The sequence below is a fragment of the Protopterus annectens genome, chromosome 6.part0, assembly GCF_019279795.1.
Source record: "Protopterus annectens isolate FY-2018-M chromosome 6.part0, PAN1.0, whole genome shotgun sequence".
Classification (NCBI taxonomy): domain Eukaryota; kingdom Metazoa; phylum Chordata; order Ceratodontiformes; family Protopteridae; genus Protopterus; species Protopterus annectens.
In genome coordinates this window covers 405147166-405162494 of record NC_056737.1, presented here as the reverse complement: position 1 = coordinate 405162494, position 15329 = coordinate 405147166, and the positions used below count along the sequence as shown (strand labels likewise).

Below are 15329 nucleotides of genomic sequence, written 5' to 3'. Positions count from 1 at the left end.
CTCAGTCCGTGCTCATGATCCCATGGCCAGAGTTTGTATTTGGAGATGGATGATAAAAATGGTCAGACGTGTCTCTGAAATCTCCAAAGCATTATCTAATATGACCCTATGTATTGTTATTTGTGTAATGTAAGAATTCTCTTGGCCATAGTGATAGCTATACTGCAAGCACAGGTAGCCATTACTGATTTCTATCAGGGTCCAGAGCTGTGGCTCTGTGTCTCTCTGCTGGGGACCATTCTGGTGACATTCTTAACCTGCCCTTCTTTCACAAAGAAGGAGAGCTGCCTTCATACATAAAATCCTTTTCTTCTTTAGCCAGTCCTCTAGCTACCTTGATATTAGCATACACTACTAGTATAAACCACTATACTTAATGGTGTAGCATGGAAGATGGCAACCTGTTTTCAGAAGCACCTATCCTGCATTTTACAACAGTTTTATCCATTTTGTTTGAGATGCCTCATGTAATCACACACACACACACACACACACACACACACACACACACACACACACACACACACACACACACACACACACACACCAAACTTTATAACTGACAGAAGGTCATGACACTCAGTTTAACACCCAAATAATGCATTCTTATATGACACATCAAACAGTGATTAAAGATCATAGAAGGGACAGAGTCCTCAGTGTGAACCATACCTCTCAACTGTATAGATTTTCATAGAATGTTCAGATTTTTACCTTATATTATAGACATTTGAGTTTCAAACTTCATACTCTTCAGAAAATTCATGTTAATGCAAAATCTGTTACTCTATCAACTTTCAAAGTTTGTAAGAGCATTATTTGTGGTTTTGTCCAGTTGTCTTGCTCTAAGAGGTTGAGAGGTATGGTGTGAACTAGACTCATCTGTTTTTATCTACTTCTGGCAAACAGCCAAAAGCTACAGCCAAATGACAAATTATAAAAAAGGTGATTCAAACAGCCGATAAGACCATGATCCGATGCCAAGCAAAAGTGCCTTATCACTTTGCATCATATCACTTCTTTGATAACAAAAACTGTGTTATAATTTGTATGCAGCATTCTTTACATATATGAATGTGAGAGACACCACAAACACGTTTTAAAATTGTAAGTTTGTTCATTTATTTATGTAATTATCTAAATACAAAATGAGTTTTGCTCAACAAAGCATCTACTCCACAAGGGAGACTACAGTGTTTTCATAATAAGTATCTTATTTCCAGTGAACATAAACAACGTAGCTCCAGGCAGTCTCTGCATGTCTGAAATGCTTACCTTGAATCACCTTCTTCTAACCCCCTCTAGTATGGCACATGTAAGGCTGTTTTGTCTGTTACCCTATGAAACCATGTCGGGGCTAGGCTCAGAAATAGATGATTCTAATACATGCAGTACAACATTAAGTATAAAGAATGTGTCACTAACATATACAAAATATACAAAATAAATAAAATAAAATAAGCAAAATATGACTGATATGTTATATTTAAAAAAATGGAGGAAAGGGATTTGAAAGAACACCGAACAAACAGTTCAGTGCAAGTCTCAGAAGTGGTCTTCAAAGGCATAGCAGCAAAAGCTAATTTTTTTCTTTATAAGATACTATAGCAATAACCCACAGCTGGGTGTGGGTAATGCTGGCTTTACTCATGGTTGGCATGGTTTCATCCTCGTGACCAAACAAAGCCAATCGTGGGTGAATCCAGCATCAATCACACCCAGCCCTGGGTTATTACTATTATGCAATGACATCATTTAAGAAAAAAGTTACTTACTTTACTTAAATAGTATCCTTGTATAAGGGCACCATGCTGCTCTTCCATGTTTCTCCTGGTATCCTGAGGTTTTCTTGATGTACTGTGCATGTGTATGGGACTTTCATTCCCATGCTTACACAGTGCATCAGTGCTGCATAAAGAAGCAATGAAGAAAGGATGATCTCCATTGCTTTTTTTTTTTTTTTAATTAAAAAAACAAACCAACCATGTTGGTATACACAGACCATCAAAACAACCAAGAACTTAAAACTGAAAATAATGTGTTCTGTTATAGTACAAATAATGCGTTTGCAGGTGTTTTTTCAAGCAAAATGCTTTATTATCCAACAACATCAGCCACATCAGTCTTTTTAGTGCAATACAGTCTCGAAAAAAATAACAGTGAATCACTCTGTGACACAATGGAATAACCAGTTACACCAGCACTAATATGGAACAGATACTGGTCTGCAGAAAAGAAAAGGCATCTCTTTGATCAGTGGCAAGGGATAATCTGCAAACGTGTAGTTCTGCAATTTCAGTCAAATCTTATAATCCCATAAAAATATGCTAATTCTCATAACATAATTTGAAATAAAGTTGTCATTAAGACATCCTGAAATTAGAGAGACTTTTTTCCTGGAAGTGGACCGAATTGTCCCCCAAAGACAGGTGTTTTTGCAGTTCATGGAATTAATGGATCTAACAGTTTAACAAGTTAGCCTTTTGTTGTTAAACTATTTGCCAACGTCAGAAACACATTTGGAATTGTTCACATTAGGATATCTCTCTAATTTTAAGATGTCTCAATGACAACTTTGTTTCTAACTATATTCCATTGCATCACCAAGTGATTTACTGTTACTGTTTTGGAGACTGTATTGTACAAAAAACACTGATATGGCTGATGTTGTTGGATAATAAAAGATTTTGCTAGAAAAAACCACCTGAAAACGGATTATTTGTTCCGGAACAGCGCACATTACTTTCAGTTTAAAAAAAAATAAAATAAGTAGAGTTTCTGTAGCATATGTTAATAGAATAAGGTCCGGACAACTGGACTTTTTCCCATTGGTATATACCAATTTTACAATGGGCACGCTGGTTGGGCTGACCAAACAGCATTCTCATTTTTGAATGTTAATAGCCAGTCATTATATAATACTTGTTTTAAACTTAGTATCACACTAGATAAATTTATGCTAGAAAAGCCAAGAAAGACTAACAAGCTCAAATCAATATCTCAGTAACACAAAGTCATTAGAAGAAATATTAAAAGGTAACAGTCTTGTGCAAAAGTGTGTTATTAAAATTGCAGAGATACAAGCAGCAGCAAACTGTTTTGTTTGGAACTTCTGTACATTCCAAGAAAGAAAAACTAAACATTGCACAAAAAAAAAAAAAAAAAACACAAAATGTCAGAAAAAGGGAAAAGCAGCTGTAAAATCATACAAAATATTCAAGTATTAAAGTACTAATTGTCTATTTCCTGTCATACATATTTTGTATACTAGCCACAGTATGAACACTATCTTGACCACATACTGTTGACAAGAAATGTAATCTGGATACAGAACCATGCACCTTCCTGCCCAAACTCAATACTCTCCACAGTCAGATGAATGCACAGAAAGGAGCAACTCTGTACCCTCTTACAGTCAACAAAGATCACAAAAAGACAGACAGGGCACACAGCATGGTGCTATTATGTATCTTATAGAGAAAAGACATATGGCAGGAAAACATTTCACTCATTTTATTTTTGGCTATACTACAATTATAATTTTTTTCATTACCATCAATAACCAACAAAATTAAAACAACAGCCAGCAAATGGCTCTAGCTTAAAATAACTACTGCTGGTACATTAAACATTATAAAACTGAAGCTTTTACTGTGATGATTAAAAAAACACACTCACTTTGCTCCAAATGATCTCTGGATTAATAAGATCAAAATTGCATGGAAGAAATTTATTTGGAGAGAAGATTTCATTTCAATACATAGAGAACTGTTAATTATGGACTTACATACATGCAGTAGGTTACAAAGCTCTCCATCCAGAAACATATATGTTTCCACAATGTCATTGCTTAGTTAATGCATAACAGATAAATGTTAACTGTCATCATATAGCATTAGCTGTACGCCAACTGTTCTAACTAGAGCTAGACAAAATGTATTACCCTTCACTTTATTTTTTCAAGCAGAACAAATTAAACATAAAAAACACATTTTCAAACAAAATATTTTAGTATTTTGTCATCTTACTCCACATCAACTAAAGCAACAAAAAATTATAAAATATAGGAAATATTTCAAAACACTAGCCACATAGCACGATAAAATAAATCACACAAGGGAAGACTGCACACATATGCAATGATACTATGAATTTTTTTTTTCACAGTCATATCAGACTTTTTTAAGGTGGACACATGGTTTCAGCTTTAAAGAAGAAATTACTTCACCATCAAAATATGAAATTCTTATAAAACAAACTGCAAATCCCTTCCAATGCAGATACAGATGCCTTCAATATTGACCTTGGAAAAGATTGGGGAAGTTCATGTCCTCTTTTACCAAATGTCAGTCTTTTGCTTGGGGATGTTAGGTGATAATTTTATTCTATCTGAAAAGAACCAAAAGTAATTCTGTTTCACCTACTCTTGGAAAATGACACTGAATAGTTTTGCATCATGTTGTAAATATACAGATCAGAGGCATAAGGCTAAGGGAAGAGGTGATGGCTTCTTTCTAAGACACTTTTTTTTCTCATTTCTTTGTCCCTATATAAAGTCCAATAAGTCATCCAGAGACATTTTTATGAGTATTTTTAGCTTCTAAAAACAAGCAAATAAATAAATGTGAATGAGCTCTGATGTCAGATAAATAAAAGGGTGCTCAGCTAAGCAGAATGTGTGCCCTAGATACACAAAGCACAGATGGTGTGTGGTGAGGGAGTGCTACACTGTAATGCAGGGCATGGATTTTGGTACTTGGAAAGACTAGTAATATAAAGATGCTATTTCCTCAAGGAAAAGGGGTGTAACTTACTTATATGGGGAAGGACAGCACAGTAAACTCTACAAGTTTGGAATACAAGTCAGATGCTCTGAAGAGGGATTTTCTTTGTTTTAAAGATTTACAGAGTAGTACACTGTGTCATTATAAACAGCATAACAGGTACCTAGGATAAATTTCAGGTGCCTAGGATACAGGTAATCTGTAAGAGAAGAGAGTAAAGCAGTGCTGTGTGCCCTACATTGCAGTAGTACACTACAAAATGGGTGGGGACAGGTTGGTCATATGCTTAGGACTCACAGCAGTGCAGAACTCTCTGACCTGTATCTGCATAGTGCACAAGATAACAGCACAGAAAGGGTGCACAGCTGCACTGTTTAGCGACACAGAGACAGTGCTATGTAATGTCAACCACTGCCTCGGCTCACAAACAATAAGGGCAGCACAATTCTAAACATTTCAGAATGAAACTGGACCTGGTACCCATTGCTGCACACCAACAATGCTTTGCATATCATCTGGGCTTTATATTCCGTGACTAACATGAGTTACAAAAGTAGACAGCCCGGTCTTGTTAGAGCCTGCTGTTAGGTAGTACTGCAGTCTGTACTGCCTACCTTTCAATGCTTTTCTTATTAACTGGGTGTTGTGCTCCACGAACAGTGGCTGCATTTTAGGGGTAATATGACAGCAATACATGCATGTTTATACCCGCCTCTTTTTAATTTACATATATTATATATATATATATATATATATATATATATATAATATATATATATATATAGAGAGAGAGAGAGAGTATAAGAAAAAAAAAGTCCCACAGCATATGCATAAAAGACCAGACTAGGGAGACCAACAAAACAGACTGCCATCTGAAAAAAAAACACCAAACATCTTTTGATGAGGGCAGCATGGAAGACATGTAAATCATCCCTTAAGAAACACACTAGTGTTTCAGCTCACTGGCTGCTGAATGCAGAATGATCCTATACTTTTTCTACAGATATTAATATTAATGCATGCAGTCCAGTAAAGCCAGACTACACACACGCATAAATAGCCAGGTAGATGTGGTTGTATGCTTTGTAGTGGCTGCCATGTGTAGCATGCACTCGCTGTAACACTGATAGGAATGGCAGATGTGTTTCCATACGACTGCACTGGGATCTTCCTTCCACGGCATTTAATTGCAAACTAATACAGTTTCAGCAAACAGTTTTGGCATACCCTATCAGTAGTATAGCTAGGGTAAGGCAAACGTCCATACCTCTCAACCTCTCAGCACAAGAAATCTGCACAAAGTCAGAAATAATGGGGGGACAAAGGGCCAAAAATAGGGACAGATTTTAAATATTGCTCCTATAAACTTAGAAAGCCATTAGAATAACACATTTTGCATTATTATGTATTTTCTGAAGGATATCAAGCCTGAAATTCAAATGTCTGCCATTATTTACTATTATTTAGTGACTTCAATCTTCAATGATTTATCAGAAAACCACAGATTTTATTAGGAACAGACTAAAAACATGAGACAAAAATCTGGACAGTTGAGAGATATGGGGGCATATGTCCCTGGTGTAAAGTGATATGGGGTGCAATTTTATAAGCACTTACACGAGTTCATGGATCGTGCAATCCCTAACAGAACCAAGATGCTATCCTCCAAAAAAAGGAAGCCAATCTGGTGGTCCCCTGCTATAAACAAACTCTACAACAGAAGAAAGAAATTGTTGCAAAAAAGAGTAAAATCCCATGACTGGAGGAACTCCGTGGTCAGCCTCAGTAAGAAGCTGAGATCCCGCATAAAATCCTCCAAAGCTAGTTACGAAAACAAAATCGCCACTGATTCTAAAGACAACCACAAAGCATTCAATAGCTATGTCAAGAATCTCAATGGCAACACTCAGATCTGCTCTGAGTTACAGCACAATGGCACTAAATATACAAAACCAAATGATATTGCCAACATCCTGGCAGATAGGTACAGTGCTATCTTTACCCCTCTCTCATCCCCTAAAGGGCCCATCTCTATACTGGAAGAATGCAAAGTACCTGTAATCACGGCTGCACAGGTAAAAAACACACTCTCCAAAGCCAAAAACACAGCATCCATGGGACCTGACAACATCCCAGGCTGTGTTCTACATGAACTACGGAATGAACTGGCACCCCACCTAAGTACCATGTTCAATCATAGCCTCACCTCAGGCTTTGTGCCCACTGAATGGCGCACAGCAACGGTTATCCCACTCCACAAAGGGGGAGCCACCACAGACCCCGGGAACTACTGCCCCATTAGCCTGACGAGCCTGGTCTGCAAGGCTATGGAGTGTATCATCATGGAACTTATAAACAATGACACTGATAATCTCCAAACTGTGGACTCTACCTATTTCAGGTTTGTAAAAGGCAGATCATGTCTCCTAAACCTGACAGACTTCTTTGAAGCGGTCACCAAAGCTGTAGATGAGGGTAAGGTGGTACACACAGCCTATCTAGATCTCACCAAGTCTTTTCACCATCCCCCACTCTGGAATTATAGGCAAACTCACTAAACAAGGTATAAATCCCTATGTCACAATATGGGTTGCCAACTGGCTCACTGACCGAACCCACACTGTGAAAGTAGCAGACTCTAAATTCAACTTCAGGCCAGTGACAAGTGGAGTACCACAGGGTTCAGTCCTAGGTCCTCTCCTGTTTGGTATCTACTTCTCTGAAGTATAGGCTAACACAGAAGGTCCTTGGCTAACAAAGTTTGTAGATGACTGCAAACTAGGAGCCATAATCAAATCTCCTAACAATGTGGACATCCTACAAAAGGGCCTCACTGAGACAAATGTCTGGTGTCAAAGCCATGGCCTCAAGCTCAATACCAAAAAGTGCATTGTCATCCCTTTTGATAAAAACTCTGTACCCATGAACTACCACATAGGTGGTAGTCTACTTAACACCGAAAGTGTGATAAGAGACCTTGGGACACAGGTGGACAGTAGTCTCTCCTTTGATAATCACATCGCCACAGTAGTCAGGAAATCCTTCTACGTGGCACACCTCATCACAAAAGGTTTCTCATCCAGGAAAAAAAGAGGTCATTGTTCCCCTCTACTCATCACTCATTAGACCCATTATATAGTACAATGCCCCTTTTGGTATGTACCTCACAAGACATCTACAACAACTGGAAAGGCCACAGAAATACCTCACAAAGAGGATTACCGGTCTCAAACAGATGGCCTACGCAGACCGTCTCAAAAAACTCCAGCTTTACTCTGTCACATATCGCCTACTCAGAGGCAATCTCTGCCTAACATACAAAGCTATGTCAAACCCAGAGCTGATGGACATGCTCCACGTAAAGAAATCCCAATCCTTCCAAGCTACACTCTCTAGGGACCTAAACCTTGTCACCACAATAAGCAGAACATGCTGGAGGGATAGATTCCTGTCTCAGAGACTTCCCATACTCTGGAACAAACTACCTATCTATATCAAACAAAGCTCCTCATTAGTACTCTTCAAGAAAAATCTTGATGATTGAATCGGAGATAGGAAATTCACCCCTGGGATCATTTTTCTGGCTCTGCTTGACAGGGGCACAGGGAAATAATTTTCTTGGGTGGCAAAAGCTAGGGTACCATTTGGCTAGGCTTATATAGGCCCTAGGGCCAAAAGCCTAGTACCTATCTATGAACCTATGAATTGATCAATCCCAATCACTTTTTAGAGCATAAATGCCGGTATTGCATTTGCAGACAAAACTGAACAATGTAGCTCTCTATGAGTGGTACAAACTGTAGCAACTACTTCCTGCAAATGTAAGAAGCAGTTTTTTTGCTGCAAGTGTAGGAAGCAGTTTAGTACAGCTTAAAAGAAATAGCCTTTTTTCTGTTAAAACTGAGTGCTATACTAGTCCATGCATGATATACACTGTAGTAAATTTAACTGTTTGCTACAGCTTTAAAGAAAAAAGATTTTTTTTTCAAGATAGGAGAAGATATTTTGGGGGGGTAGGGGGAAGGGTGCAAGATTGGGGGATGTGTTATATTACATTAAATATGATCATGACAGGTGACAACATGTCTCTCTCTCTCCAGTCTGCCCATTTCAGTACATCAGATATCTAGCTACTACCTCCTCTCACCTTTGACTGCTTGTTCCAGCTGTCTCGTGGTCTCTTGAAGGTTTCAGTTGTTTCACAATCTGCTATCTACTCATGTATTCCTTCTAAAGGATTGGCAACTCTATCAGTGAAAAAATAAAAGTGAGTGCGTGCCCTCCAACCGCTTCTGATGGCTCCTCTACCCTCCGCTATCCTTGTGATTCTCATTTCCACCCACTCAGCCTTCTCATGTAGCATCTTATGTACCATGTTATATCCTCTCACTCTCTTGCTCATTCACTCAGTGTGTAACAAATACAACTTTGGCAATTCCTGAAGCTGTTCATACTTTGTTATTTCCATCCTTACTCTTGCGGTATTTCTCTGGATGTTTTCCAATTGTTTGCATTCTTTTTTTCAAAGGCCTATAGCACTCCATATAGTATTCCAGAAGTAACCTCACAAGCATACAACAAAGTATGATCACAATTGTCTTATCTCTAGAGTACATGCCCCACAAGATACAGTTCAATATTTTGCTGACTGTTCCTGTTGTGCTCTCTGCTTTACACTTGTTTCACAGTACAAGGAGACAAGATAAACATATCTGATTTTTGCCCGATTGACCAGACCTAGTGTGATGATCACATATCTCCATATTTAACACTCCTTAACTTGTGTGTGATACTTGGGTTGTGTCCAAAATTCAAAACGTTGCACTTACTTGCAATGAACCACAGTTTCTGCTTCTCTGCAAACATGTACAGGACATCTATGTATGTTTATAATCTTCTGTCCTACTTAGGATATTGGTCCTAAGTTTGCCTGTCATCTACAAATATGTTTAGTCTGTTAATCATCTTGCACATGTATCACAGACCAATATATTGAACAGTGATACCCCAGCACTGTCCCCTGTTGCACAGGAGTGGTCAGTTCCCATACCACTGAAAGACTTCCCCTCACATCATTCAGTCAGTTCCTCCTCACAACCATTTCCTCACCCAGGTCATATAAGTTTCTACCCTATGACTAGCCTTTTCAGCTTACATGGCATTCTTCAATGCGGTACTGAAACAAAGGCTATAGTGATGTACAGTCATACCACAACCACTGGCACTCCCTTGACTAGCTCTGGCTTTGCTGTTGCCCAGTCATTATGCAGCAAGATGTTTCATTGTCAGATTTTTTGGCAGTGAAGTTATACTGGTTTGTATTTTGAATCTGATCACCCTTTAGAAAGTCCTTAAGATTTTCTTTTCTCTCAGGAATCTCCCCATCACTTTCCCATCTACTGATGTTAGATTAACTTGCTTGGACTGGAGACAACAGTCAGTAATACTGAGTCTGAATTACAGTCTGGATATGAGGTAGTATATGCTACACTGAAAGAGTGGTTTGTTAGTGGAAGCTTGTCAAATGTGGGTTGGGTGTAAAATCTATTGAGGGTTTCAAGTCAGTACTGAATTGTACTTACTGCTTAAACAGACTAGAAATATATAGTCTCTCCTTCTGCCAACAACTTTAATAAGTACACAAATAGAAGGTGTTAACATTCATTTCCCAGACACAACCTCTCCAACACACGTACAGACAGAAATGATACCCCCACCTACCTGCTGCTGGGTGTGACAGCCAAAAAACAAACTGAATGGCTAAGCATATGCAAGGTTTCCTAAGTGAATGACTAAGCATATGCAAGGTTTCCTATACTGGAATAAAGTGATTTTCTGTCCATATGATGTATAGCTAATTTCTGTGTGTCCATCCTGTCCTACTGACCTTCTCTCATTTCTTACCTCAGCATGTAATAGTATGAATACATATAAAGACAATCACCATTAGTGGAGCATTCTAGCTAAGGTGATCTTTAATAACAGGCATTACACAAAACAAGTGAGCACAGCCAGGCTCATGCTTGTTTTCAGTATGACAGTCCATAATGGGTGCTAGTTAGACACATGCTTAGAGTTCAAACAACTGATGGGGGAACAGTAACTGTTGTCTTAGTAACAGTGAAGCATAGACATAAGAACAACTGTAAAATCTAGTGAGTCCTTAGTTAACAACAAAAATTATTACATAGGTATAAGACATTCTGCAGCTAATACTTGTCATCAACATTCAGATGATCTAAAATTATTTTACGTAACACAATATCTGTACAACCAAATCAACGAAATCTTGCATCAAAAGAACCAATCATCCTTTACAAATATGACCCTCACTTTTGCACAGGAAATGAAGGACTCATCTGGGCCCTAAATATAAAATGATATCCAATAACATTGCTGTATACCTCTATACCATACTGCCATCAATTAATTTAGAATCATTACGTACCAATTTCAGTTTTCATACATATATGTTGATATTTCTTATCTGATCTGAAAAAAAAAAAACATGTCAACAGCAAGTAAAACTTCCAGTTAACCATTAATATTGATTTATGCATTCAGTTATGCATAAATAAATAAATAAAATTCTAGTATACATATTGTTCCAGGTTTAGCATATGGACAGAGGGAAGTCGGCTTCCCATAGACTAGGGTTAAGTACTCATACTAAGAAAAGTATACTATCTTATAAAGAGAAATGGAAGTTGAAAAACTCAGTGACCTAGGAAGAGGTGTAAACAAGCTGCTCAAATACATTTCTTAAGTCCACAAGATGATATGCATTTGATTCTTACACGGGCACTTTCAGATATACACCGTGTCCACCATCCAGCCAGCATCAGCCCCTGCCCCTACCCCCCCCTCGCACACACATGGCACCACATGTAAGTGTATCTCTTTTCTAATTCTACAAGGCAGAAAAACAGTATTAGAATATTAAAGTATGATCCATATTCTGTGGATTAATTCAGAAACATTATAATATAAAAACATCAAACTGCTGACAATTAAACAAATGTGATGTTTTCTAAAACCCTGCAACAAATAAGTCAGTAAAAAAAAGCAAATGTCAGTGTTTAACTAATTTCAATTAAAACTTAAAATTCTGTCCACAATGCCAATATTAATTCTTATCTTACTGCTATGGAGAAATATATTTAAGACTTCCTGTCAGTCAGCTAGACACTTGTATAAGGACAATTTTATGTCAGTATCTATACATTTCAGGATTAAACTGACATAAAAATCAATCCATTTTAATAATAATAGGATCAAAGGGTTATGTTAATGTTCAGTAGTGCTGTCATCTTCTCCATGTGAATCTGATATCACATTCACCATCAATCGTTTTTTAATCATCTGCAAAATTGGCTCAGTAACTCTAACGGCATGTTAAATATGGCAAAAGCTAAAGCCATGATCTTTTTTATTTCCAGAACTTAAACTGAATCTCTAAGCACTCATTTTCAAATACAATGAAATAAAATAGTTCTATCCACCAGACTTCCTGGGGTTATAACTAATCAGTATTTAACATATGGCCTCCACATTGAAACTGTTACCTTAGAAATAAGCTGTGACAACTTGCATATTATTCTACCCGGTGTCCAATAAGATCTCTGTGTCTTAATGAATTTACAGTCCTTAGAGTTTTCATTTCTGAAAAAAGTTATAACAGAATAGCCATATATTCACTGCTTAACATTCTCTGCCCTCACTAATAAACTACACAAAAAAAGTCATCATATGATACAATACTAACTGGATGGTACATGTCAACCAGAAACATACAATCAAAATTGTCTTGCCTTGCTATGATTCACGCCACATTAAGTCATTATGGCGAGTTTTCAAATTATGGAGAAGCCTCTTTCTTTTAATATGCAAACGCTTCCTCAAGTTCCCCTTTAGGATAACATATCTGCAGTATATATGTAATCAAAATGGTGAGGTATGTGCAACTCTCATGTTACTTCACTTCTGGTATGCTTTCTCTGCCTCTAACATCTGTATTTTCTCACTGTTCAACCAACTTTATATCACAGAACTTTGTAAATTGCAACTGTTTCTATTTAAAAGCGTTTTAATATTCCTCCTTATGGTGCCTGTGAACAGTAAATGTTATCTGACTGCTTTGTAGCTTGATTACTATTTGTTCCTATATGACATTGCTCATAGGTTCAAAGGAGGTTACTAGGCTAATGGCCCTATAGCCCTTAAAAGCCTAGCCATGTTAATCCCCAGTTGTCTCAATTTTCCATAGTTAGATGGACATAATTCACAGATCAAGTCTATGATCAATCCCTTTCCATGAGGGACACGGGTGCCATCACCCCCCCCCCCGTGGTGAATTAGCACTCTCCCATCCATTTGCCTAGGTTGCGCTTGAATAGGGTCATTGAGGAGCTCTGCTTCACATGAACTGGAAGTTTACTCCAGAGGAGCGGCAATCTCTGGGAGATATACCTGTCTCTCCAGCATGTTCTGTTTATGTCACAGGCTAGGTTAATATCCCTAGAGCAAGTGACTCTTGTGTCATTTGACTTGTAGATGTGCAGCATTTCCATCAGGGCAGGGTTGGAGACTGCCCCGTGGTCCAGCCACAAGTTGGCTTTCAGCAGCCTATAAGATACAGAGTACAGTGATAGGGCTTTCAGTCTATCCATGTAGGTCATGGTTTGGAGGCCCTATATTTTCTTGGTGAGAAACCTCGGTGGTCTCTCCAGCTGCTGCAGGTGTCTGGTGAGGTACACACAAAAGGCAACATTGTACTCCATTAATGATCTGATGAGGGTCAAGTACAGTGGAGTTATTACATCCTTGGACCTGGTTGTGATGCCCTTACTTACAAGGTGTGCAACGCAGAAGGCTTTCCTTACCACTGTGGAAACTTGGTGGTCAAAGTTCAGATTACTATCAACCTGTGTTCCCAGACATTGCACCACTGGGTTTAAACTTAGGGAGGTGCTGTCAATATTGTAATCAGCAGGGAATTCTACTTTGCCAAAAGGAATAATAATGATCTTTTTTGCATTTAGCTTTAGACTGTGGCTTTAGCACCAATCATTTGTCTCTCTTAGCCCCTCAGTAGTATGTTAACATTGTTGGGAGACTTTATGATTGTACCCAATTTGCAATCATCAGCGAACTTGGTAAGCCAAAGACCATCTACTTTCACGTGGACTTCTGAGCAATAGATTCCAAACAGTAAAGGGCCCAGCACAGATCCTTATGGTATGCCACTAGTGATAGGTCTACTGGTAGAGGTGGAGTCACCAACTATGACACTATGTGTTGTGTCGGTAAGCCAAATTTCTTCCCATCTAATGACGTAAGGGTTGATCCTAAGTTGGGAGAGTTTCTCAATCATACCTGAGTGGGGGATTATGTCGAAAGCCTTGGCTAGGTCAAGATAGCTAGTATGCACTTTCTTACCTTCATACAGGGCCTTGGTGACTTTCTCAAAGAAGTCTACTAGGTTTAATAAGCATGAGCTACCATCAACAAAGCCAAACTGGGTTGGATCTAGAGTTTGAAGGTCACCTATGTCCTTGTTGTTAAGGTCCATGATGATTCTTTTCCATGGCCTTGCAGATGAAACTGGTTAGACTTATGGATCCACACTTCCCAGAGTTGGTTGATGGCCCCCCTTTGTGCAAGAGGATTAGATATTTTTCTCCACTCTGCTGGAACAAAGCCAGTTCTCAGGCTATGGTTAAAGAGAATGCCAAGTAGGTCCACTAGGTCCTGTTTTAGATTGCTTAGTAAGCAACCTGGGATGTTGTCTGGGATATTGTCTGGTCCCATTGAAGCTGTGTTTTTGGCCTAGGAGAGCACAAATATGACCTGACCTCTAGAGATACTAGGCAAAGAACTGGTGTCAAGTATGCTTTGTGGTATGCTGATAAAGACAGGGGGGGTGAAGTTTATGCCAAATCTGTCAGCTAGCAGGTTGGCAATTTCCTCAGATATAGTATGAGTGGTGCCATCCATTACCAGGTTGGCACATAGCTGGGCATTCCTTTTTAGATTTAGGATATGGTTAAAGAATACCTTATGATTATCCTTGGCTTGGGACACTATTTTAACTTTGTAGTTTGCTTTAGATGACTTTACAAGATTTCTGATTGCTTGTTCAAGCTGTGCAGGAAATTCTTCCTCTGCTGAGTCAGTTCCCTCTTGTTCTTAGACGTCAGTTTTTTCTTGTTATATAACCTGTTTATATTTGAGGTCAGCCAGGGTGGCTTGTTTTTTGGGGAAGACATGTTTTTGATCCAGTCAGGTGCAGCCGAGTCTATATAGTTGTATTGGCATACACCTCTGCATATGAGTCATTGTTGTCTATGATTGCGGGTGGTATAAAATTTTTCATACCATTGCTTAGTAGGCTGCAGTTTGCTTTGGAAAAGTTTTTTAGTTCTTTTGCTCCTGGGGGGGGGGGGGGGGTGACAGGTCCAATAGTCACTTCAAACGAGACTGATTATTGGTCTGACCTTAACAAGGACAACATCACACAGGAGGGAGTGCAGTGACCCCCTCCAT

General features: G+C 38.6%; 1 protein-coding gene across 4 annotated transcripts in view; it reads right to left on the bottom strand.

Moving 5' to 3' along the window:
• LOC122804340 (serine/threonine-protein kinase PAK 6-like) overlaps nt 1-15329 on the bottom strand; it is a 1141536-nt gene that overhangs the window by 749750 nt on the left and 376457 nt on the right. For 2 of the 4 annotated variants that reach the window (XM_044074151.1, XM_044074152.1), the window contains one exon: nt 11233-11276. The exons of the other annotated variants lie outside the window; for them this stretch is intronic. The gene's annotated coding sequence lies outside the window, so the exon portion shown is untranslated. The remainder of the gene's footprint in view (nt 1-11232; nt 11277-15329) is intronic. 4 annotated transcript variants of the gene reach the window in all.